The following is a 26,714-nucleotide window of genomic DNA, read 5'->3' on the forward strand; positions in this document are numbered from 1 at the left end:
CAATTTTCCACCTGTTCCACTGAAGTAGTCTCACAGATTTCCTATTTGGTTGATCTGAATTTAATCATTTTAGGATTGCAGACTTGACCATTCTAACACAGACTTAAGGATACAAATGCAAAAATTATGAGCCCACAATGTGTTTTGTGTCTCTGTGTCTTCCAGGGCTGCCTGAATAAAAGGACCTGGTAAAAAAACTCACTAAAAGCCACAATTGTGCCTAGCCCCAGGTGAGTAGCTTAACTGCAAGGTGGCTAAAATGGGCTGAGATCTATGGGTGTGATTGACACCAACACCTGAAATCATGGCAATGTTTCTGATGCTTCAACACTTACTCCAGTCCCAGGAGATCTAAGCATGTTGCACTGACAATGGAAGCACAGTTTTCTTTTGTTTTTTGTTTACTCCTTTTTCATAATTTTGAGTGAACAAAATGCATATTGTAACATTAGGTACATGACACTTGCATGTTGCTATGCCTATATACTTACAGAGTATTCAATGTGTACTTGGTGGCGCTTAAAAAAATGTCATGTACAATTTTTATAAACATTCTACAGGGTTCCCATTTGCACTTCATCTTTCATTAAAGTCTTGTCAGAGAAATGTCTGAGTATTATTAAAGGAAAAAAAATAAAATTTCAATTTTAGTTATCGGTTGGACATTACTGAAGTGTCTATTCATTCAATACATTTTTTAAAAAAGCAATTCATGAATTTTGTGATGACGTTGTATTGGCAAATATATGGATGATCTGCTCCCAGCTGAAAACTGCTGTGTTTCCCTGTGCGTTCCATACTGAAGAACTATTTTGGATAAACTGCATGTGATACACCACTACTGATGCAGCCCTTATGATGTGGCATATAAGGATCCCCTTCTTTTGTGTAACTACTAAAATTTTGTAAATCTTTGTTTATATAGTAAGGATTTATTGTATACCATATAAAGCAGTCAAACAAACATGTTGCTGATGTAATCGAAGGTGGTGATTTATGTGTACAGACCAGGTATCATCCATGTCACTACCTCTCAGGATCTTCCTTGGCTGAACTTCCAGCTGCTTTTAAAATGTGCAGTTAAATTACAAGTTTCAGGGTGGGTGTCAGAAGTAACAGAGGAGGCAATACCCTGAAAAGAAATCTTGCACATATGATCTGTTATTCACCCTTGGGCAGGCTCCAACAGCACCCCTGTTGGAAGAAATGAAGTTAACCAAGATAAAGCTTCATCAGGGAGGCAAGACGGATAAACATGTTAGCTCTGTCTTGGGTCTCCTGTTCCCGTCACCTTTCCATTCAGGAGGGGTGATCTAGTGAAGTGGGGAACCTCCTGCACTCATGGAAGCTATCCACATGGTTTAAAGCTCATTTTCCAGCATTCTAATATGAGCAAAATAGAGATGCAGGTGGCGCTGTGTGTTAAACCACAGAGCCTAGGACTTGCCGATCAGAAGGTTGGCGGTTCGAATCCCTGTGACGGGGTGAGCTTCTGTTACTCGGTCCCAGCTCCTGCCCACCTAGCAGTTCGAAAGCATGTCAAAGTGCAAGTAGATAAATAGGTACTGCTCCAGCGGGAAGGTAAACGGAGTTTCCGTGCGCTGCTCTGGTTCGCTAGAAGCGGCTTAGTCATGCTGCCCACATGACCCGGAAGCTGTACACTGGCTCCCTTGGCCAATAAAGCGAGATGAGCACCGCAATCCCAGAGTCGGTCACGACTGGACCTAATGGTCAGGGGTCCCTTTACCTTTACCTTTAATATGAGCAAAAATAGACCCCTAGGAGCTGTAAGGTGTCAGAAATTGTGCTGGGGAATGGAGCTAGCATACTCAGCCCTGCTGCCTCCCTCGCTTGTAGTCCTAACACTGGGAGGCTATAAATGTGCCTTCTCGTTCCTTAAACTAGGATTTATACATTCCAACATTAAGGGTCAGTTATAGGAGCACCAGGTTTGCATAGTAAACAGGACAGATACAGAACCTCTCTGAATTGAGCATTTACATACTAAACTAGTCAAGATCCCCCTTGCAGACCTCTCTTGGCCAATTTGCAGTTTAGAATCTCTACATACTCCGAATCAACCGCTAGCCTATGACTTGAGATAGCACATAACGGAGATGACACAATCCCTGCTGAGAGGGCTTGCTGCCTTGTACCATCCAATCCGATCTCCTGAAGATGTTTTGGACTACAACTCCCATCATCCCAAGCTGGTTGGGGCTTAAGGGAATTGTAGTCAAAAACAGCTGGAGGGGATCAGATGGACATGACAAAGCATGAAGTGAATGCATCCCTAGGAGTGTGCGGAGTTGCTTTTGTTTGGGAACACAGCTAGCAACCTTTACACCTTTATACAGTCATTATCAAGCTACATGGTCATAATACTGGGACATGGGCATATATTGGGGAGAAGGAGGCACAAGGATATGGGAATGGGGCTGAGATCAATGCAGCACAGGGAAGCATGCAAAGGAGAGCCAAGAATGTCAGGCAGTCATATCCAAGCAGATCATTGCACAGGCAAAATCCAAGATTTAGCCAGAAGTTTTTAGGGCCCTACCAGCTCAGGGACAATAATATACTTCCTTGAAATGTGCTCCTCTGGCTGGATGAAACACCAGTCTACAGCCTGGGGTTCACCACCAGTTAGATCTGCAGGTTCCAGGTTTTAGCCCCAATGGCTCCTGACAAAAATATTCATGATATATAGATAAAGATTTAGGGATTATTACTGATATTGGCAAGTATTCTGTGCTGTCAATGCTGGCATTAAGGTATAATCTCACTATGCTGTAATAATAATAATAATAATAACAACAACAACAACAACAACACAAATCCTATAATAATAACCCTATCTCCAGTGATGATTGCATAATGAAGAGGAGCAATTTCACATGGAAAACAAGGTCCTCATATTCTGCAGTAGAGAAGTTATCATTTTTATTTGATGCATTTATAATTTTGCACTTAAAGATTTATTCTTTAAAAAAATAAAGTAAAATTATGTAAATGGCAAGTTGGATTTATGATGAAATTCAGCAAGATGTGGAGCAGGAAGCAAATGGTTAAAGCAGGCCCAATTTTTCAGAACAAAACTATGTCCTTCCAGGGGAGGGTGGATTATCTCAGACACAGATCTTGATTTAAGTGTGGGACATTTATTTATTTATTTATTTATTCATTTATTTAGTGTGTGTGTGTGTGTGTGCATGTGTGTTCAAGGGTGCAAGAGTATAAAAGGAGAAGAGGCCTATGGAGGATTAGGAAAGTAGAGTTCAAAAAGAGTTCTTAATTAAAGTGTGGAGGGTTACCACACAAATGTGATATGCTGCACCCACACCACAATTTCAAGCAGGCATGACCGTCTGTTCTCCTCCCTGATGACCAAAAGATCACTTCACTCCAACTGTCTTTTTTCAGAGAATAGTCAAGTGGAGCAAACAGTAAAGGATGTCCAATAAGTGTAGCTCTAGAAACTTCATCATAGCTGCTTAAGAACCTTCTCATCTAGCTGAGATGAACTTATCTATATTATAGTGCTGTACAAAGGTAGTAGCATCAGCCCAGGTAGCTAACCAGCAGGGTCCATAGGGTCGCACATCCTTCTGCCAAGATACAAGGGCTTCAGCCACCACTGAAGAGACAATGATGTAACATGAGAAATGTTGATCTGAATGTGGGTGCTGCAGACAATCTGCTACAGGTGCTGAAGGAGCCACTGCAAAGGCCTGTCAAGGAACCATGTTCAAGATACCATGCTGATGGCTCCTATAATGTAAACTTGTAGTTGGACAAGACTCAAGACTGTTGGAGATTTCACTGAAAGTGCTCGCTGACTTCCAAAGGAGATTGCTCATCTTTTCCTGTAACAGAAGATTCTCTTTTAGAACATATCCAGGATGATGCCTAAACTCTGTCTTCTCTGTGTCAGGTAGAGAAAACTATCACAAAGCCATGGTTCTCTAAGCAGGTAGGGGGATGCTCACATTCACTTCTGCCTTTGAGCAGGGATATGACTAAAAGGCCATCCAAAGGAATGGAGGGTTGATGAATTCCTTGGGTTCAGAGATGTGTATTGTGATTTTGATGAATAATATAGAAACTACAAGAGCCTAAATCTCTCCTCGGACCTCAGGAAGCTTCTGTGGCACAGGTAAATCAAGACTTGGAGATAAGCTTCCATGAGCAAAACCAAGGCCACAAAAGTCCCTTGGTCTCCATGGCTGGTTTTTGTGTCTCCATTCTAAAGATACCAGGAATGGAAAGTATCTTTTTTGGGAGACAGACTTGAAGTTGAGGCTGCAACTATGATATACAGTGTCCAGAACTCATCTGTCTGAGGTAATCTAGCCCCAGTTGTGGCAGCATGAGTTTAGGCATGACAGGTGTTAGCTGGAGGACAAGAGGCCTCATAATGGTCAATCAGGCTGGTGAGGAATTGCAGGGGGCGGGACCCTTGGAACAAAATGACTGTGATACCCACTTGTTATTTGCATCCTTCTGAGGTGCTATTTTGGAACTTTACCCATTGAAAAGGAGCAGCAGACAGCTCAGTCTTGGATCCCTATGCTTTAGCCATAGGTTTCTGTAGACCAACCCCAACTCCACAGATGCCATTACCCTGGCAGCATTCTACCATGAATTATACTGCCCAGTCCAGTTTTCTGCTTCTCTCAGAGAGATTCTCAAAACCTGAATGCACCTCTGGTAAAGGGGCACGAGTTCACAGAAGAGAGACAAGAACCATGACAATGTTTGGAGTGCTGACTATTAAAAAGAAAGAGGCCTCTTGACAACACTGAAAAGGATTTTTTGAGAGAATCCATGAGTTTATTAGCTAACACGTACAGTGACTTTTGGTCTCCCTGGGTCTTTCCAGAGGGGGAGAATATAAGTGAGAAACTGTGGGTATGGCAGAATGAAATAAGGAGGTCTGTTACATAGGAAGATCCTTGAGGTTCCCCCCACCCCAGTTGGTGGAGCCTTGTGATGTGGCTGCCACCAAGATAGGGGGTCCAGTTCCAAGGTCTTCATGGTCTCATTAAGTCCTTGGGGCAAAATAACTTATGCTGAGAGAGGGCAAGGATAATCCTTCCTGAAAGTTCTCATTCTTCTCTGTTAGACTCTGATCATCTTCACCTCATAGACTGAATCAGGCCCAAAGTTGTCCTGTCTTCAGTCAGGAGTATTGTCAGTTTTGCTCTGGGCTGCCACAGTGAGTTGGCAATCTAGGAAAATCCATAGTGAGTAGGGACTGTCAGGTTTGGTGTGTGTGTTTGTGTTTAAGGTGGAGGTGGTGGGAAATGGCATGGCAGCACCTCTGCCTCCTTTCCCTGCATCAGGAATGAGCCCAGAAAGAAGGGGTTGGAGGATGGCTGGATGAAACAGAGGTGTCCCTCTCTACTCCTCCTATGAAAGCTATGAGTTAATCTTTTGGAAGAGAGCCTGCCTTCTTCTTCATCAGCTATGGAGTTCATGATGTGGGAAACACCCTTCAATGGAGAGTGGATGAGAAAAGCATGTGATCATACCTACAGGCCTCACATGCTCATCAGCTGGCCTGTGTGATGACAATGCCATCTGTCAGCCTGTCATCTGGTTATCACAGCCTTGCAATTGCAAACACAGTGGCACAGGGAGGGGCAGTCAAGCCTTCCACATGCATGATGACAGACTGTGCCTATTGAGCCCTGGCCCATAGAACACCTTAGCTATTTACCTCCTTTCCCAGTCCGATGACCAAGCATGCATGTGGAAACCCAGGGAGAAAGTGATCCACTAGTCCCTTTGCCAGCTATGCAACCACAGCTGCTGTTTCCAGACAAGGGTGACTGCACTCTTAGAGCCACCTATTCCCAACACAGCATCTTTTTCTTTCTTTCTTTCTTTCTTTCTTTCTTTCTTTCTTTCTTTCTTTCTTTCAATTGCAGCAGCCCAAACTGAGAAGCGGCGATCAGTTTGTTGGGAGCTCACAGATTACTATTGACTACCCCAAATGCTCAGGAGTGGCTGACCCTGCCTGTAGAAATGACAATGATTAGGAAAATGAGAAGCAACAACGAGGAACAGAGTAGCCTAAAAGGATTGTTCCTAAGCAAAGCTCAGCAGCAAAAAACAAGAAAGCAGAAAGCCATCAAATTAGAGGTTTCCTTCTCTCTCAGTATATACAGTGTGTTAGTTTATTTGTTTGTGCGATTTTGCCTGTGCCATCTATAGAAGAATAGTTAGCCCCTACTGCTTGTTCTACTCTTTCATTGATTTAGCAGTTAATTCCATCCCCCTAAAAATAATGTTATGGTGCAATGTTTTAATTCCCGTAAGAACGTAGGCCCCGACACTTGTTATCCCCAATGACCACTAAAAAACAGTCATTTAGATTAATTAGACCAAATGCCAGTTCTCATTAGCCCAACAATGATTGATTGGGCAGAGGAAGAAGAAAGGAATTGCTGAAGTACCCAAACAAGGAAAATCTCCTGCCCAGAAAACCAGATAGCCCAGAAGATATGCCTCTGTGACATTTAGGTCATAACTGAACATAACCAGCAGCTGAAGTATGCAACTAGCTTTTATATAGCTAAAGACCACCACATGGGTACAAGGAATCCCAGGCAGCAGTGCATGTAAGTTTCTATGTAAAAATCAATCAAGGTACCTACGGCAGTTGTAATTTAAATATATGCCCTGTGCCTGCAAATGCACATTCATTTTTAGTATGTGGACCAAATGCTCCAAAGCAGACAGTACCATTGTTAGCAACAGACTGATCTTAGGGCCTGTACTATTCTTCTAAAAGCCATACAGGTATTCTAAGAACATTTGCAATGGCCCTGGAGTTTCAAGCCCTGGAGTCAAAAAGCAGGTGGGACTGAGGAGAAGCTGCAGGGGGGTAAGGAAAAAGAAGTCTTTTGCCTAGATTTCTGGGTCATTGGAAAGCATATTCTGGGGTAACTTATGAGGGTCAAACTGCTCGTGACACTTAATGGCTCTTGAGGAAATATGTGTCTTGTTCTTTAACTGCATGCCAGCTTTAGAAAAATAGATACCTCTATTATTACCATGGAGGATCAAGATCTTGGGATGGGACTGCTGATACAAAAACAGTGAGATTCAAAGTAGGGTTTATCTAGTAAATATTGAGCAGGGGGCTCTATGTAAGTAGTATTGGGAAAGCTGCAAGGCTCTGAATATAGCATGTGAAATTTGATGAGTAATGTGGAAGGAGAGTATAAATATGGGGGGTGGGGTGATTATATAAGACCTGCTTACCAGTTCAGCTTCAATTCCAGTCCAATTACACTCAGAACAGATTTATCCATGTAGTGATTAGTTCAGGGTTTATTCCAAGCTGTTTCAGCAAGCATTTGGGAGGAAAAACCACTTGCTTTCCAATAATTTTATTCCAGCTCACAATGTTGGGTTATTTGCATAGGTGATATTATATGCATGGACATTATTGCACTGTCCTCCAAGTGTGTAGTGTAGTTTTACTTGTTGTGCACCTCTCCTACATGGTGGAGAGCTGTCTAAAAATCCAGCAACCCAACACATCTCCCAAATTTCACAATTACATATAAACAAGTGAAACATCCAGTCGCGGCTTTCAACAGCTGAAAAATCTAGCTATATTTCACATTGTATATATCTTAAATTTAAGTTCAGGGGATTACTTGGAAACAACATTGCCCCTCCATATAGTGGTCTGAGAAGTTGGGAGAGTAAATAAAAACCTCCCTTTACTGACATACAGAAAAAGGGGGGGGGGGTGACAAATATCATCAAACAGGTTTTATCTTCCTTAATAACACCCTTCTCCACTCTCCTGTGTTAATTTAGGCATTCTGACAGTGCTGCATTTTAAAATGCATAATTTGATTTAATTTAATTTAAAATTAGAAACTTTGCTCAAGGCAGCTGACAATGCAGCATCTAATAAAAGCAAAATTAATACACTAAAGAAAGAAGCTATTAACAAAGCAACATGCAGAATTGCAAAACAATGTTTTCACACAAATGCTAGTCTTAAAGGAAAAATGTTAACAGGCAGGTTGCTGGGGGCTTATTCAAGTGCTTGTGGTTCTTTAAGCAGCTTCTGATTGTGTTATTTGCAGCCAGGCTACAGAAGCCTTACTCCTAGCCCACAGAAACCTTTGGGTTTGAGACTTGAATAAGGGCAGCTCGTACAACAAGGGCTAGAGATTTACTTTGCTTCAAAAAAGGGAAGCTGTGACGGAGACTCCTAAAGTCGGTGGGATTTCTTGAGCAGTTGACCCTAAGCGCTTGTTACACCCCCTCAAGATGTTAAGTGGGGGAAAATATGCATTCAAACTGTTAAAAGAAATAATGTATGGTGTTTGAGCTCTTGCCAATTTCTCACCTTGGAGAATTCTTGTTTTGGTCTAATGTAGTACTCTCTACTTCTCCCCGACTTCCTGAGGTGGACTCCAAATAAGTACAATTAGATAAAAGAGAGACACAGCAATACATCCTTATTAAGGGAATCACTGCTGAGGTGTTAGATGCTTTGCATCAATGTTTCCATTATTCCCCAAGTCTTTCACTGTGATGCTTGGGTTGTATTGATGGTTCAAAAGATTACAAATCCAAACTTTACAGAACTGGCTGACAGTGATATATTTGCCAGTTGCAAATTAGTCCAAGCAAGTTCTAAAATCCGCTCAGACAAATGTGATTCTTAGCAAGTTCTGAACTGTCTCCTTCAGGCTACAATGATTAATTTCATTAGACACTTTAACTTTAAAAAATTAGTGTTAAGGTAGCATGTCAATCACAATATCTATTTCCAGCAAGGCTTGAAGTCACAGGATGCCAAGCTCATATAAAGTACTTTGTTCATTTAAATCCAAGGGAGCTGACTTTATTTTCACACTATTTTGTAGTACCATGACTTAATTCTTGAGCATGCAAAGCAATGTAATGTGTGATTTTTAAAGCATTTTATTATATCAAAGATATATGAATATTTCAAATAGTGAACAATATAAACATACAAAGAGAAAAATGTTCATTCTCAATGTGTTATTAAAAATGAAGATCAAATCACAACAACAGCGTCAATGTTAACATATATTTTTGCCCTATAGACTGAAAAATGTATGATTTAAAACTGGGCCTGAATGATCTGTAAGGCTCACTAACAAATAACGTAATTTAATTATGATCACCGCTCTTTAGCAAAAAGAAAAAAAGGGGGGGAAGTTCTGAGGGATTTACGTTTTACACACCCATCCAAAAAATAAAATTAAACAAAGAAAGGCAAAACATACATATGTAGCCAGTGTTAAAATTTCAATGAAATTGGGGTATCTAAAAGGTCTGGTAAAAAAAAAGTCTTTAGCCATCACTGAAAAGAAAACAAAGAGAACAATAGGAGCGGCCTCCCCATCTCTGGGAAGAATTTCAGAGATGTAATGCCACCACTGAAAGGGCCCTGTCACTTCTGATGACACGGATGTCCCTTAAGAATTCTCCCCAAGGTTTTTTATGCTCCCTGGCAGGTGATAAATGAAGCATCAACAACAGCATTAGCACAATATGAACCATCAGTAAACCATGTTCCTTCTCTTTGGCTTCACCATCAGCTGTTAACTAAAACCTTTATGCTAATGTAATCAGAAAAGCGCTTGAGAAAAGAATTAGGAAAATGTTTCTTTCTTGTTTCCTTCTCAAAGACACTATTCTTATATTTATCTAAAACATGGTCTTGAAGTGTTTGATGGTGTTATCCTTTTTGTAGGCCAGGCCAAGAAGTTATGACCTATTTGAAATGGCTTTAAGTCTGCTATTTCTCCATGAAGCCCATCCTTCTTGCCCTAAAAAATCTCCAGATGAATTCCAACCCTGGAATAACATTTTGGGACAAGAGCAAATAGATGCTAGATTCATGTAGTCAAGTAATATAAAGACAGTACTTAAGGTGGTGGTTGGAGCTTGCATTTTAAAGACCATGTGGATTAATTTATAAAGTATATGGCTAAATGGGTGGCCATATCAGATGCTCAATTTCTTTGCAGGAAGGCCTGGGGTCAGGCTTTTAATTATGAAGTAGCACAATCTTACCCAGCTCGGAAGAGATGTAAGGGACATAACTAGGAAAAGCTCTTGGCTCAAGCAGTTTTGTTGAGGAAAGACTGCATTTCCCTGAGGCTTATGAATTATGGAGCATTCACAAATATTGCAACCACGAAAGAAAAGTGATGAGTCACAGAATGCTTAGAATCAATGGACTTGTAATAAGGGAAGGAGATGGTTGGTTGGGCAGGGGTGAAGCCTCACTCAGTATTTAGGGACAGGGAGGTTGTTGGCAAAAGCAAAGGCCGGGAAGCTCCATATCTGATTTGATCTAGGAGTGATAAATGAGCAAAAGCAAGTTTCCATGTGTGAACTTTCTCTTCGGCTGTTGTGCAGCAAAGGGAGGCAAAACAAGAGAAAGCTGAATCTGCTATCTTTGGCACAGTTAAGAAATAATCATCACTAGACATTCCTTAAACCAAGGGGAAAGCGAAGCAGGTGTCATATTCAGCCCCATTGCCCTTTCCTAAACATGCTTTTATCTAAGTAGTGATCAACACTAATCAATCTGCTTAGCTGGAGAGTGTTGGGCAGGTGGGCATTCCTATAAAATGGCAATAGATTTCCAGTCTTCTGGTATAATCATTGTTTCCTGGATTGGAACTAGTGATTAAAAAATAACCATCCAAATGTATTGGTGCAAGTAATCACTTGTAATTATAGTAAGTAGTGAGTAAATATTAAGCACAACAGAAGAGAGCAGAAGATGTTTTTCCTATGGAAACCAAAGTGCTAGATGTGGGCACTGTTATTCTTTGTTTTGAGAAAAAAATTCTAAACCTCCTGCTGTCCTTGATATGTATCTGGTTTCCAGCCTGTAGATAAATCAAGGACTTCAATATCCAAATATGTCTCAGAAGCTGCACAAACAAGAATAATGATGGGAAATGTCTGCTGCTCAATGGTGGATCACGAACACTGAAACCAACAATCCATACATCTGTCACCTACTAGGCAAGAAAATACTAGCCAACAATATTAAGAGGCAAAAGGATGCACTTTTAGCACAACTAATCTGAAAACTCACTGTTCATAAAGAAGTGCAAAGTCCTTATGCCCTGATCTGTGAGGACCCTGGAATTAGTTGTCAAGGCAAACAAGATAAGATTTAAAACATGCAAACCCAGGTCCTAATCCAACGACCATCTGTGCTTGTTCATTCCTCATCCTGTGGTAGACAAACAGCTTTAAGTAAAACAGGAATGAGAAGAGCCAAACAGACAGTGCAGATATGGGGTATCATAATGCTATTTCAGCTCAGGGAACCCTCATCACAGAGGGACCTAGGTACAGCTGATTTATGACAGTCTGACATGCTTATTCAGAAATGCCCCTTACAATGTAAAGTGGAGATGGAGGAGAAAAATTGTTCATTTTACATTTAAATGCATACTTACCTAATTCAGACTTTCTGAAACAATACATGAATTGAAACTTAGTTATTCTTTGAAATTCACATTTTCTGAATTTTATTCTCCAACCTGAAAATGTGCAAAAATATGTGTATTGGGGGGAAAGGCATAAAAATGCACATATTAGTGAAAATAACATTTAAAAATTATATTAGGAGAAACTGCTTGCAAAAAAAAAAAATGTGTATTAAGACAAAATTGTGTATATTAGGAGAAGTGCACAATAACATGGATTTTCATGAGGATTCTTTAAAAACAAAAAAAAACCCAAAAAAACCACCGCACCAAATGATGTAGAAATGTGATGAATGGAACTTAGGATTGTGAAACGGAGTCACTGAGACAAACCAAAATTGAAGGATTTATCCATCCCTAGTTAAGTCAAACTAGAGCAGAGCATCCAAGCAAGGATGCTTAGGATTGCAGCTTCAGTCTCTCAAGGGGTTTTGCTTGGAACGGAGCAGAATTGCCAGCACAGAGTGTAGCAGCATCTCATTCTCATTCTCTGGATTGGACTGTGAACTAATGTTTAAGCTTTCTCTTATGTGCCTGGTGCAGAAAAGTGATGGGATGAACACTACACTGACAGATTCCATTTTTCCTACTCCTTATGCTGAAAGTACCCTAATCCATTTTGAGGCTGAAAGGGCTTTTAGACACATCATTCAGTGCCTCAACGTGGCGATTTATCTCTACATGACTTGCCACTGGATATGGGAGCCTAGTGCAGTAAAAGCATCATGTTCAAGGAGACAAACAAACTGTGGCTCTAGTGTGTCACACCATAGCAAGCATGGGGGAGACCTGGATCCAGACCAGAACAAGCCTGTGGCTTGTAAGGTCTTAACCCTCTGTCCCTATTGCGTTCCCAATCAGGATTCTTCCATCCTATTACTCTTTAAAAACCATATGGGAATGCGGTCCATTATATTGCAGTCCTCAAGGTCTGTGGATGCTATATGGTTGCATCACAGTCCTTCAGCCATACAAGCAACCCCTAGGATAATAAAAATGCTGGCTCCTCCTTGACAACTTTTTCAGTATTTACACCTCTGGCTGTATGGGTTGAAAAGCTATGAAATATGACTATGGAGGGTCAGAGGAGGCAAGGGTATCAAAAGAGGGCTAAGGATAGGGATCCCTAGGATAGATGAGCACTAGCAAGTCCAAGAAAGCTTTTTAAAATAGGGAAACAGATGAGCACCAGCAATCCATTCAGGGTTAAATGAGGGCACTTTCCTATAGCTCATGTGCACCAGTGCTTTCCATTAGCTAAAAGGTTGTTGATGCAATTGTGCCCATGTTCACATGCTAGAAAAAAATTGCCCAGTGTTCCAATGCACACAATTGCTTGTGAGCATTATTTTTATGGAGGTGCAGGGGGGGGGGGGGTCAAAGCAAAAAATGAAAGTTATGGAAAGCTGCAGCAATTGCAAAATCTACACAGCCAGCAATGATTTCAAGATCCAAAAATCTGTGCCAAAAGAAGGGCAGATAAACAAATGTACTGCTGCTGTTTGACAATCAGGAAAATGTAATATAGAAACCCAGGTTCCAGGGGGCAATTTGGAGAGAGGAAATTTCAGAAATATCCCTTAACATGTGTAGTATAGATTTTACTATTATTATCATCTTAATTCGAAAGAAACAAAGGCAGAAAGGACAAGGGGTTTAACAAGGGTAAGACAGTGAGCTCGTGTAGCAAAATCAGAATGAGACTTCACAGATGCTGCATCAGGAGGTTTGGGGCCTACAGACACAAAATATTCAAAGCCATTTTCTAAACATCACATAGTAGAGTCTCATATACACCCTTTTCTAACATGCTGATTAACTTCCTATAAATTTAATAAATAGTTAGCAAAGCCATCTAGAAATGCTCTACTACCAATATATTAGCTCATTCCCTTGTCTGGGTAAGCACAGTGTGTTTGTTAAAAGAGTGTCTAAGAACCACAAGGTTCCCATTATATGTAATTGCTCTTTACAATGACTGGCTATCTCTGGTGAAAATGAATCAGTGATCTCCACTATAACGGAATCTATTAAAAAGCTGGAGAGCACAGCTCGTCTCTTTGATGTTGAAAAGGAAGAATTTCAATAGGCAGTCTCATCAGGCTGTCTAACAAAGCAGAAGTAAGGGCTGCAGGCAGGAGCAGGCTGATATCATGGGTCACTGGGAAAGTAAGTCGACTGTAGCAGCACATGGCTGTTCAACTGCTAGCCGGTTACCTAAGGGGACAGTAGAGTATGGCTGTGGTCGGGCTTTCGAAACATACAGATGCTTTGATTAAAATACAGAGATTTCTAAAGTGTGCCTCCACCAGCTTAAAACTGTTTGATCCTTTCCAAAGTAACTGGCCGCTGACTCTGCCAGGGCCAGCCCTAGCCATTTTACTGCCTGAGGCAGAGCAGCAAACTGAGATCCTTCTCTTGCCAGGCAAAGGGCACAGCACACAAGTTATTTTGGCACCTGAGGCAGAAAATCCCACAAGCACCTCTGTCCCCAAGTAAAAATAACAATAATCTATCAAATAACTATTTGCTGTCCTTTCATGACATGCCAACCCAGCTGCCTACAAGCGGAGGTTGGTTCATTAGAGCAATGGGCACTGTGGGAACCTCAGTCTTTTTCTCCCTGTCTGCCTTCATACTTACAACCAGTCAGTTTTCTTAATGCCTGTGGCAACTTCCTTATCCTTAGTCCCAGGATTGCCCAGGTAGAACTCAGAAGGGAGGATGATGGGGACTACATTATCATTAGTTTGCTCTGCTTGTCACTGCCTCTGGTTCCACCTAGTGTAGGTCATCCTGACTTCTGCCCCACCAATGCCAATGGGCACCAGCTATCACCACTGGCCCCCTTCATGGATCACTGCCTTGCTATGGAGATGTGATGACCACTGGGCCCATCACCTCCTGGCAAATAGAAGGGGAAGAAATGGAAGCAGTGAGAGATTTTACTTTCTTGGGCTCCATGATCACTGCAGATGGTGACAGCAGTCACGAAATTAAAAGACGCCTGCTTCTTGGGAGAAAAACAATGACAAACCTAGACAGCATCTTTAAAAGCAGAGACATCACCTTGCCAACAAAGGTCCGTATAGTTAAAGCTATGGTTTTCCCAGTAGTGATCTATGGAAGTGAAAGCTGGAAGTGAAAGCTGGACCATAAAGAAGGCTGATCGCCGAAGAATAGATGCTTTTGAATTATGGTCCTGGAGGAGACTCTTGAGAGTCTACAAGAAGATCAAACCTATCCATTCTTAAGGAAATCAGCCCTGAGTGCTCACTGGAAGGACAGATCATGAAGCTGAGGCTCCAATACTTTGGCCACCTCATGAGAAGAGAAGACTCGCTGGGAAAGACCCTGATGTTGGGAAAGATGGAGGGCACAAAGAGAAGGAGACGACAGACGACGAGATGGTTGGATAGTGTTCTCGAAGCTACCAGCATGAGTTTGACCAAACTGCGGGAGGCAGTGGAATACAGAAGTGCCTGGCGTGCTCTGGTCCATGGGGTCATGAAGAATCGGACACGACTAAACGACTAAACAACAACACCACCATCACCACTGGCTGCCTTAGGTCTCACTCAGTGCTAGGACCATCCTTGCACAAGTTGAGCAGATAAGCAACAGCAGATAAACTGACATATAGAATACCAGTGAACTAAGACAGAAATTTGCTAAGGGGATACTTGTACAACATAACATGGAGGCAAGGAGGAGACTTATGTTTTTGAATGCTCTCTCATATAAATCCTTCACTGTTGAAATGTAGCATCGTTGGGGGAAAACTAGGCTGAAACCTTCCCCCCAACTTGTTACTTGTTAGAAGCTAAGACATGTTTGGAGCAAGTACTCTTTGTACTGTAAAAGTACTCTTTGGCTGTAAAATATTTAAAATGTGCCCTTCCCAGTGAATCCCAAAGTATCCTACTTCCCTAGCACACAGATAAGACTACACATAGAGTAAGTTATAAAATGTTTTACTTACAAAACTCTTCAGAGGTCAGATTCATGTGCTTTTCCATAAACAAAGTCAGACATGGCTCCCCAAATCTCTTTTCTGATGAGAGCAGCTTTTGCATCTCATTTGGAAACCAAGGAACCAGAGTCTGGAGGAAGAATGGGGAGGCACACAATGCCAGATGCTTGAAGTCCAGTGTGAAGTTTCCACAGTCCGTGTTCATTTGGGGAGCCATGTCATCTGCCAAGTCAACACAGCCATCTACCACTTTGTGCTTCCTTCCGCAGACGAGCTTTATGAGGATGCTGACTTCATTTTCCAGCAGGACTTTGGCACCTGCCCACACTGCCAAAAGTACCAAAACCTGGTTCAATGCCCATGGGATTACTGTGCTTGATTGTCCAGCAAACTCGCCTGACCTGAACCCCATAGAGAATCTATGGGGCACTGCCAAGAGACAGATGAGAGACATGAGACCGAGCAATGCAGAAGAGCTGAAGGCTGCTATTGAAGCATCCTGGTCTTCCATAACACCTCAGCAGTGCCACAGGCTGATAACATTCATGCCACACCGCATTGAGGCAGTAATTGATGCAAAAGGGGGCCAAAGCAAGTACTGAATGCATATGCATGCTTCTACTTCTCAGAGGTCCAATATTGCTCTATTTGCAGTTCTTGTTTTGCTGATTTCATTTAATATTCTAATTTTCTGAGATTGTTAATTTGGGGTTTTCATCAGCTGTACACCATGATCATCACAATTATAACAAATGAAGGCTTGACATATCTCGCTTTGCATGTCATGAGTCTATCTCATATATTAGTTTCACCTTTTAAATTGAATTACTGAAATAAATGAACTTTTCCACAATATTCTAATTTTCCGAGTTTCACCTGTATATGGAAAAATATTGGATATACCTCTGACAATATATATATATATATATATATATATGCAGGTTTTGGTGTCCTCGGGTGTCTTCCCGTGTAAAAGTTGGGGTGTCTAGGCGACGTTTCGACGAGGTCTCACTCGTCATCTTCAGGCTGGTGCTTTCGGCTTCTTGTTACTGGAACAGAGCGGGATCTCAATGTTTGAGTTCCTATAAATACTGTAGAGGGGGTGTGGTGTCTAGCCTCCAATGTTCTGGGCAGAGAGGAAGTTCCCAGGCTAGTGTGCCTTTTCTTCTTTTGTTCCTTAATTACTTGAGAGATACCTTGAGTGATTTCTTGAGTGATATCCTGAGTACCACTTAGGTGGGTCATTAGGTGTGGATTAGTTGCTAAAGTCTTTGTGTCTTGACCTCTTGAACTTTGTGAAGAGTTTTCCTGAGAAGATGGCTGTATTGCACTTAGTTGTGCTTTGGCTTGGCTTCGTGTATAGGGGCGAGCTGTGGTTTTGTGGCTTGTGTCAGCCAGATCTGTGTAGGGATTGCAGGGGGGTGCAGCATCCGGAGGTGCCACCATGGATTGGCTACTGGATGGTGTCAGTAATTCATCTGTGGAGAGGGTCTGGGTTTGGGTCTGGTGTGGTTGATTGGTGTTGGCGTTCTGTGTGCCTCTGGATCTGGTGTCAGTTTTTGTGGGGAGGGCTAATTTCCAGATGTCTGGCAAGCGGGATGTGTCGTCACGCTTGTTCATGTTGTGAGGGTGTTTCTCTATCTCGATGGCTTCCATGATTATTCTCTTGTGGTGATGTTCCGTGTTAAAGAGCAATTTGGAATCTGCAAAATTAATTTCGTGTCCTGTTTCTTTCATGTGTTGGAAAAGAGAGGAAGTTTTTTCTTCTTTTTTGACGGCATTCTTGTGTTCTGCGATACGTGCATTTATTCGTCTGTTTGTTTGTCCAATGTACGTGGCTGGGCAGACTTTGCAGGGTATTTCATAGATCCCTTGGTTTTCCAACTGGATTTTATCCTTGGGGTTTCTGAGGATATTGGCTATTTTTTGGTTGGTGCAAAAGGCTGTTTTGATATTGTGTTTATGGAGGATTTTGCTAATTTTATCTGTAGTGCCCTTGATATAAGGAAGGAGGGCCATGCCATTGTTTTCTTCTGTGTCTTGGTTTTTGGGGGGTGTTTCCTTTTGGATTAGCTTCGTAATCCTGTTTTGCTGGTATCCATTGGCAATTAACACATTTGAGAGATTCTGTAACTCAGTTGTCAAGTGGTCTTTGTCAGCCAGGCGTTTGGTTCTGGAGATGAGAGTCTTGGCTACGGAGTTTATTTGTGCAGGGTGGTGGTGTGATTGTGCATGTAAGTAGCGGTTGGTGTGTGTTTTTTTCTGGTAGATAGTGTGTCCTAGGGAGCCATCAGGTTTTTTGTAGATTAGGACGTCAAGGAAGGGAAGTTGGTTGTTGGCTTCTATTTCCATAGTGAATTGTATTTTGGGGTGTAAGTTGTTGAGATGTGTGAGGAAGCTATCCAGTTTTTCCTTCCCGTGTGGCCAAATTACAAAGGTGTCGTCAACATATCTGAGCCAAAGTTTGGGTTTGTGTTCTGACTTGTCTAAAGCATTGGTTTCAAAGTGTTCCATGTACAGGTTTGCGATGACCGGTGAGAGGGGTGATCCCATAGGTGCAGAATCCATCTCTTCACACGTACCAAACTCCTTCCAGTTCATAGAAACAATAAAGAAGCAAACCTACATCCTAATGACCTACTTGTGAGCTTCGATGTTGTATCTCTCTTCACACAAGTGCCCATTAATGAAGCCTTGACAGCTATTCAAAACAAATACAATCCCCCCGAATACATCTTGGACCTGACCAACCACTGCCTAACCAACACGTACTTCATCCACAATGGACAAAGATGCAAACAGATAGAAGGAGCACCTATGGGATCACCCCTCTCACCGGTCATCGCAAACCTGTACATGGAACACTTTGAAACCAATGCTTTAGACAAGTCAGAACACAAACCCAAACTTTGGCTCAGATATGTTGACGACACCTTTGTAATTTGGCCACACGGGAAGGAAAAACTGGATAGCTTCCTCACACATCTCAACAACTTACACCCCAAAATACAATTCACTATGGAAATAGAAGCCAACAACCAACTTCCCTTCCTTGACGTCCTAATCTACAAAAAACCTGATGGCTCCCTAGGACACACTATCTACCAGAAAAAAACACACACCAACCGCTACTTACATGCACAATCACACCACCACCCTGCACAAATAAACTCCGTAGCCAAGACTCTCATCTCCAGAACCAAACGCCTGGCTGACAAAGACCACTTGACAACTGAGTTACAGAATCTCTCAAATGTGTTAATTGCCAATGGATACCAGCAAAACAGGATTACGAAGCTAATCCAAAAGGAAACACCCCCCAAAAACCAAGACACAGAAGAAAACAATGGCATGGCCCTCCTTCCTTATATCAAGGGCACTACAGATAAAATTAGCAAAATCCTCCATAAACACAATATCAAAACAGCCTTTTGCACCAACCAAAAAATAGCCAATATCCTCAGAAACCCCAAGGATAAAATCCAGTTGGAAAACCAAGGGATCTATGAAATACCCTGCAAAGTCTGCCCAGCCACGTACATTGGACAAACAAACAGACGAATAAATGCACGTATCGCAGAACACAAGAATGCCGTCAAAAAAGAAGAAAAAACTTCCTCTCTTTTCCAACACATGAAAGAAACAGGACACGAAATTAATTTTGCAGATTCCAAATTGCTCTTTAACACGGAACATCACCACAAGAGAATAATCATGGAAGCCATCGAGATAGAGAAACACCCTCACAACATGAACAAGCGTGACGACACATCCCGCTTGCCAGACATCTGGAAATTAGCCCTCCCCACAAAAACTGACACCAGATCCAGAGGCACACAGAACGCCAACACCAATCAACCACACCAGACCCAAACCCAGACCCTCTCCACAGATGAATTACTGACACCATCCAGTAGCCAATCCATGGTGGCACCTCCGGATGCTGCACCCCCCTGCAATCCCTACACAGATCTGGCTGACACAAGCCACAAAACCACAGCTCGCCCCTATACACGAAGCCAAGCCAAAGCACAACTAAGTGCAATACAGCCATCTTCTCAGGAAAACTCTTCACAAAGTTCAAGAGGTCAAGACACAAAGACTTTAGCAACTAATCCACACCTAATGACCCACCTAAGTGGTACTCAGGATATCACTCAAGAAATCACTCAAGGTATCTCTCAAGTAATTAAGGAACAAAAGAAGAAAAGGCACACTAGCCTGGGAACTTCCTCTCTGCCCAGAACATTGGAGGCTAGACACCACACCCCCTCTACAGTATTTATAGGAACTCAAACATTGAGATCCCGCTCTGTTCCAGTAACAAGAAGCCGAAAGCACCAGCCTGAAGATGACGAGTGAGACCTCGTCGAAACGTCGCCTAGACACCCCAACTTTTACACGGGAAGACACCCGAGGACACCAAAACCTGCATTCCTGTACCCGTGAAAATCTACGAAAGCAAATATATATATATATATATATATATATATATATATATATATATATAAATGGACTTGTGATAAAGGATGCTCTCTTTTCTAAATGAAGAGTAGTCTACTATTTTTAACAATATTAAGCAAGACTCTTGGTTTACTTCAGACTGGAATAATAAGCCAGCACAAAGTAACAAACAGCAAAAGGTGGCAAGAAAGAGTAACAACCAAGTAAGTGGAATGCTCTCCCCAGGGAAGTTCTCCTGGCGCCTTCATTATACACCTTTAGGCACCAGGCAAAAATGTTCCTTTTTAACCAGGCCTTTAGTTGATTTGATTGACATCCTATGCCCTTTAAAATGTGAGGTTGTTTTTTATTTGGGGGCGGGTTATTGGGTTGTTTTTATTTTGATTATTAATTTTGTAGTTTTGTATTTTGATTTTATTCTGTGAACCGCCCTGAGACCTTCGGGTACAGGGTGGTATATAAATTCAATAAATAATAATAAATAAAAGTAAGTGCAGCTCTGGTCAAATTCATCACAGCAGTTCTTTAGCGTCAGTTAACGGCTCATTTACACTGTATTTCTAATCAGTAACATGCAAGCCTAAAGAAGCATTTGATCACTACACAAGGTAATAAAACCTAATTAAATTTTATCAGGCAACGAATAAAATATGAAAAATTGCAGATGTAACAAAGTAGCGTTATCTGAACTTTAAGAGGACAAAATTAATTCATTCCATTGGTTAAAAAACCCCACATTCAGGGCTTGTTGTTGTTGGTTTTTTTCATTTTTAATTGTTTCATTATTTTGTAAATTGCTGCCCTGGGCTCCTTCAGGAGGAAGGAGGGACAGAAATAACAATAATAAGGTGGAGGAGAAGGAGGAGGAGGAAGAAGAAGAGGTACTAGAAGCATTATATTTAATAATAGAGGGATAGTTAAATGTGCAGCACACATACAACACAGTCTGCAGTACTATAGTCCAAGAAATGTTTTACAACTCAATCTAATTAATTCAGCTGATGCTGATACATAAGCTAAACACATGGAGAAAGAGTGGACATCTGAATGGTGGAGTAATATTGGCTGTAGCAGGAGGGGGGGTGCAATTCTGGCTTCATGCCAGAGAACAAAATGACCAAACAACACTGCTAGGGAGGATGTGCCTTTGGAGCAGAAGTAGTTCACCGAATGAGATAGTAGTTCAACCTAGCTTCCCAGCAGATAGGTTGCTGTTGCTTATTGGGGGTGCGAGGGGAAGGGATGAGGTGGCAGGGAGGTCAGAGTGGTGAAAACACACCAGCAGATTGGTCCCCAAAGCACACTTCCTCCCCACAGACATCCCCTCCCCCTTTCAGTAAGCAACCTGCCTGCCAGGAATGTAATGTAGTGGCTCCTCCCCACCAGACATGTCACTTCTGCTTTGAAAGCAGGTAATGCCTCTGCAGCATGAGTGATTGAACAATTCAAGTACAGTGGTACCTCGGGTTAAGAACTTAATTCGTTCCGGAGGTCCATTCTTAACCTGAAACTGTTCTTAAACTGAGGTACCACTTTAGCTAATGGGGCCTCCTGCTGCCGCCAAGCCACTGCCGTGCGATTTCTGTTCTCATCCTGAAGCAAAGTTCTTAACCCGAAGTACTATTTCCGGGTTAGCAGAGTCTGTAACCTGAAGTGTCTGTAACCTGAAGCGTCTGTAACCCGAGGTACCACTGTACACCTGATTTGAGCTGCGTCGAAGAATGATGAGCATCCGTACAGAGAAGCTGAGTTGAAAAATAACCCAGGAAGGGTTGGTTTCTCTGTGGGATGGCAGAGAAGCACTCAGTGTTAACTGATTTATTTCTCATGTGACTTAGTGGTAGGTTTTTTCACAAGAACTACAAGTATGCTCTGGAACATCACTTGAGAATTATTTTTCTGTTTTAATTGTACAAAGTGGCCCTTGGCTAGTTACCTCTACAATTTGCCTCCTCATTCCATTCCCAGAAGTGTAATACATTAATTATTCCCCTATTGATCAAGTGGCTAAAGCAATTCTTCTATTAGGAAATGTTTATAGATTTATTGGTGTGTGGGGGTTTTTTTTGGGGGGGGGGGCATAACAGAAGTGTATACAATTACGGTGTGAAACAAGTGGGTAGAAAATTTGCTCACTCAGAACAGACCAATACATACTGCATTACTAAACTATGGAATTCGCAGCCACAAGATGGTCGTGGACGGCTTTAAAAGGGGATTAGACCAATTAGACCAATTCATGGAGGATATTAGTGGCTACTAGCCACAAGGGCCATGTACTGCCTGCCATATCAGAGTCATTGTGTCTCTGAATACCAGTTGCTGGAGACCATAAGCGGGAGAGTGCTACTAAGCTCATTCTCCTGCACGCAGGCTTCCCTATAGGTATTTGGCTGGCCACTGCAAGAACAGAATTTTGGACTGCACAGAACAAGGAACAGCTGATGGCGCAGCTTGTGCCTTGTCTTCTAGATTGTGCTAAACGGTTCCGTTTCTATTAAAAGACGACAAAAAAGTTACCGTACATAGCTGCCTTCTCTGCAGCTAAATCCAAGGCAGAAATACTTCCACAGTGTAAAGCTAAAGCTTTCCAAATGACTCAATCTGGTTGTGTCGCCGTAAAATAATCTCTCTCATAAAACCTTTCTTCCTTGTCCACCTTTGCCAAGCTTAAGCAAATTAAATAGAAAAGTCACACACGGATCAGAGAAAAACTAGAAGTTACTAGACTTTTTTTTTTTAGGATCAGTAACTTTTCATCTGAGAGTTTTGATTAACTTGTGCCTTTCTGCTGTGCCGTTCCTCTCCCCTACAGTATTTCTATTAAAAATGTTTCACAGGATCATGATTCTCAAACATATTGAAAAAGTTGAAGTAGGGTTTAGTTTTATTTTATTTTTTTGCAAAACACCTGTTCCTGGCTTGGTTTGTAAAACTGGCTTCTCCTACATGAAAGGCTTCCTCCTGGTGCTATGTTTAAGGGAACGGCACGGAAATAAGGCCTTTGCCATATCAGCAAAGTCAAACTTAAATCTGACTCACGGAACTACAAAGCAACTGAGAATAGAATAGTGTACAGCTTCCAACAGCAACCTGATGCCCTCCAAGTGTTTGGGATCAGTCGGGTCTGATGGGACTTGCCATCCCAAACATCTAGAGAGCACCAGCTTGACAAAGCCTTGCACAGTGGTTACAGCCTGCGAGTTGTAGACAAGAGATTTGGGTCTGAACCCCTACTTGCCAAGAACCCCTGCTCACCTGAGCTACTTACAGCTCCCCAAGCTAACCTGGAGAGTCCCTATTTATGTCACCTGAATCTCTAACAGAAAGAGTGAGACATACTGTAGATGTGAAAAATAAACCAGAGCAAGTATAGAGAAGAGGCTATTACTTTAGTAACAGCTTAGAATCATAGACTCATAAAATTATAGAGTTGAAAGCATGGGCATAGCCAGGATTTTTGTTGGGGGGGGGGGGAGAACCTCAGTTAGCTATGTATTTTTATTGATTTAGGGGCGGCAGCTGCCCCCTCTTGACTACACCCATGGTTGAAAGGGACACCATGGGTCATCTAGTCCAGCTCCCTGCAATGCAGGAATCTCAACTAACGCACCCATGACAGATGGCCATACTTCCTCTTCACCTAGATCCTGGAGAAACCAGCAGAGACATGAAGAGGTAGAGAAGGTCCAGCCTTCAAGGCAGAATGCTAGATGGCTTGCAAAGGAACAAAACTGCTTGCTGCGCTAAGTTGTGCCCACCCAATTTCTTTATACGAGAAATGCCAGGAGCACATCTTAGATCAACACCATTGCTTGAGTAGCCATATTACTTGCTGTGCCTTAGCATAAGTGTGCTTTTGAGCACATATATGTATTGCCTGCTGTGCTTTTAATTAGTGTTTTGCATATGTATTGCACTAATCTCAGCATTAAAGCTTTCCGGAAAAATCATCACCTGAGTTCGCATTCGTCACCAGGTAGGAGACAGGATAGAATATTTTGTTTATTTATAGTTTTTAAACTTGTGCTTTTCAATTGAAAACAGATTCAAACTATTGGAATGTTTATTCCATTAAAATATTTTTAAATAGCAAGTTCTTAAAAAACTAAAAAGGCACCATTTAAGGAATTTTAAAAGATGTCATTTCAAAAATCTTTCAAGGGAATAAGTATACCAATAATTCAGAAAGAGCCTGGAGTGACATTTATGCTAAATAGTTAGGAACTCCTGCAGAGAATTATAGTTCAATTTTTGACAGGAAAAAGTTCCTTTAAATTTATAATTAGCAACAAAGGAACTTTTCCCCCTCAAGAAAGCATCTTTTGGGGGAGAAATGAAGTACCTTTTTATTGCATTAAACATCAAAATTAGGAGTTGTCATTTTTATTCAATGTCTTTCTCCCACTCCCCCCCCCCATCCCACCCCTGTAAATCTACTATGCGTTTTGTGTACTGCTGATTATTCATACCATCTCTCTGTTATGAAGCGCATCTGCACCCTTCATTTACTCCCATACAGCTTCAGCTGTACAAGGTTGCAAACTGTGCACAAAATTTGAATATTTTAATAGTTAGCACAGGCCAAAAATAGCATCTTTATGAAATTTCTGAACTTTAAGATAAAAATGTTAGCTCATAAAATATGTAGGCTCTTTGATGTTGTCACTGAAATTTTACCCATACATATGCCTTAAAACAGGCTTCCTCAATCTCGGCCCTCCAGATGTTTTGAGCCTACAATTCCCATCATCCCTGACCACTGGTCCTGCTAGCTAGGGATCATGGGAGTTGTAGGCCAAAAACATCTGGAGGGCTGAGGCTGAGGAAGCCTGCCTTAAAAGGATGGAAGTAGATTAGACTAATTAGTTACCTTTATTCTTGCACCACTTTTACAGAAATTTCTGTATGTAAAAGAATTCCCTGCCTTGGTGCAAATACTTTCTTCCACTGCAATAGGCATGGCCTGACTCCAGAAAGTGTGTGAAAGAACTTATGATGCTCCTGTGTTTTCATTTGCAAAGGTATTAAATGCTACTGGCCACAAAAGCTATGTTCCACCTCCACAGTCTGAGGCAGTAATAATAATAATTTTATTATTTATACCCAGCCCCTCTGTGCAGCTTACAGCACATATAAAGATTGTAGCACATCAGACATTAAAAAGTTCCCTAAACAGGGATGCCTTCAGATGTCTTCTAAAAGTCAGATAGTTGTTTATTTCTTTGACATCTGATGGGAGGGCATTCCACAGGGCAGGCGCTACTACCGAGAAGGCCCTCTGCTTCTAAATGCCAGTTGCTAGAAATCACAAGCTGGGAGAGCACTGTTGCATTCATGCCCTAATTGTGGGTTTCCTACTTAGGCATATTTGTTGTCACTATGTGAACACAATGATGGACTAGACTGGCCTTTCAGCTGAACCAACAGGGCTTCTCTTATGCTCCTAAGGTACTAGAACAAGCAGACACCAGCAGTGCCATTCACTAGTTTCCCAGTTGGAGATGCCTCACGACACCTCACAGGAGCCTAGGGCATGTACTCACTGGTTCAGCCATTTAGGTAACAGCAGCCATTCCTCCCCGTTTCTATGCTTCTCAGTTAATGTCTGTCATAAATTCTGTTAACCTGCAAGAAGGTCCACAGAACTGCCAACACTGAACCCCAAAGGTATTTTTTTTATCCTAAAAGGAATTATCTGCTGATGAAATCACAACACCCAACTCATTCATTGTGCAAAGGAGAAATTCCCTCATTCCTGTACAATCCTAGAAAATATGCATAGCCGTTTACTCCACTGAACATAGTTCACTAAGGCCAGAATCAGTTCTCCCAATATATGTTAGACAAATTACGGTACTCCAAAGAGCACAGTGCACTGTCAAAACCTCAACAGGCCAACTTATCTCACCTCCATCAGCTGATTAAAAAAACAAAAATTCTCCAAAATTTGGACAAAAGGAATACACACCTCTACGGCTGACAGCCATTTTCAAACATCTTTGCCAATCACTGTTAAGCCCCTGGTTATCTCAACATTGGGAAGACCAAGGCAATTTAACATCACTTTATTTCTGGCCCGAAGTATCCTTGATGGCCTTATCTGCTATCTCATTACTTTGAATTTCCTCATGGGCTGGAATCCAACAAAACTGGATCCAAAGGACCACTAAGTATAAAGGGACCATATTCCATTCTGCAGCCAACAGTCCTTAGAAAGTGTCTGTTAAAATTACCAACCTATCTGGTCTCACATCCCTGAATGGCTCTAAAGTCAACATTATAACCACCAGATCAGTCGTCAATACTGAAATCTAATATGGCAAATTGAAATGCTTTCAAGTCCTAAAGGCAGGAACACACAAAGCTTCACTTTTCCAGGCTTCCCCTATCTATTGGTAAAGATAAGACAGTAACTTATATTTTCTAAATTAAACCCAGGAAGCATCATTCCCTTAGATGACTACAAGTGTGAGAACACATAGCTCTAGTAACTTATCATCTTCCCCAAAATGGCAACTAGTAGGCATTGCCCTAAGTTACAGTTAGTTACAAAGTTATGAGTATTAAGCTGCATTGCATATTACAGCTCCAAATCCAAACAGGTATAAATTCTGCTTGAAAATAAAACATATTTGATCTCAAAAATTGAGAATGAAGGGGTTATTTTTTTTACAAAGTCACTTTTTAGACACACATTTCACCAGATTTATATCCCTAGACTGTTTTATCTTGTACAGAGATTTCTGCTTGAT

The 26,714-nt window shown here is 41.6% G+C and overlaps 1 long non-coding RNA gene across 2 annotated transcripts in view; it reads right to left on the reverse strand.

Annotated features, from left to right (window-relative positions):
* Positions 1–26,714, reverse strand: part of LOC310843868 — a 40,612-nt gene that overhangs the window by 8,901 nt on the left and 4,997 nt on the right. The window contains exons 2-3 of one of the 2 annotated variants that reach the window (XR_014563719.1): positions 11,493–11,576; positions 1,009–1,194 (exon numbers count right to left, since the gene is read on the reverse strand). This is a non-coding gene — a long non-coding RNA (uncharacterized lncRNA). The remainder of the gene's footprint in view (positions 1–1,008; positions 1,195–11,492; positions 11,577–26,714) is intronic. The other variant, XR_014563718.1, reaches the window with a different exon arrangement.

This window comes from Podarcis gaigeae (assembly GCF_964106915.1).
Source record: "Podarcis gaigeae genome assembly, chromosome: 4".
NCBI classification, from domain to species: Eukaryota; Metazoa; Chordata; class Lepidosauria; order Squamata; family Lacertidae; genus Podarcis; species Podarcis gaigeae.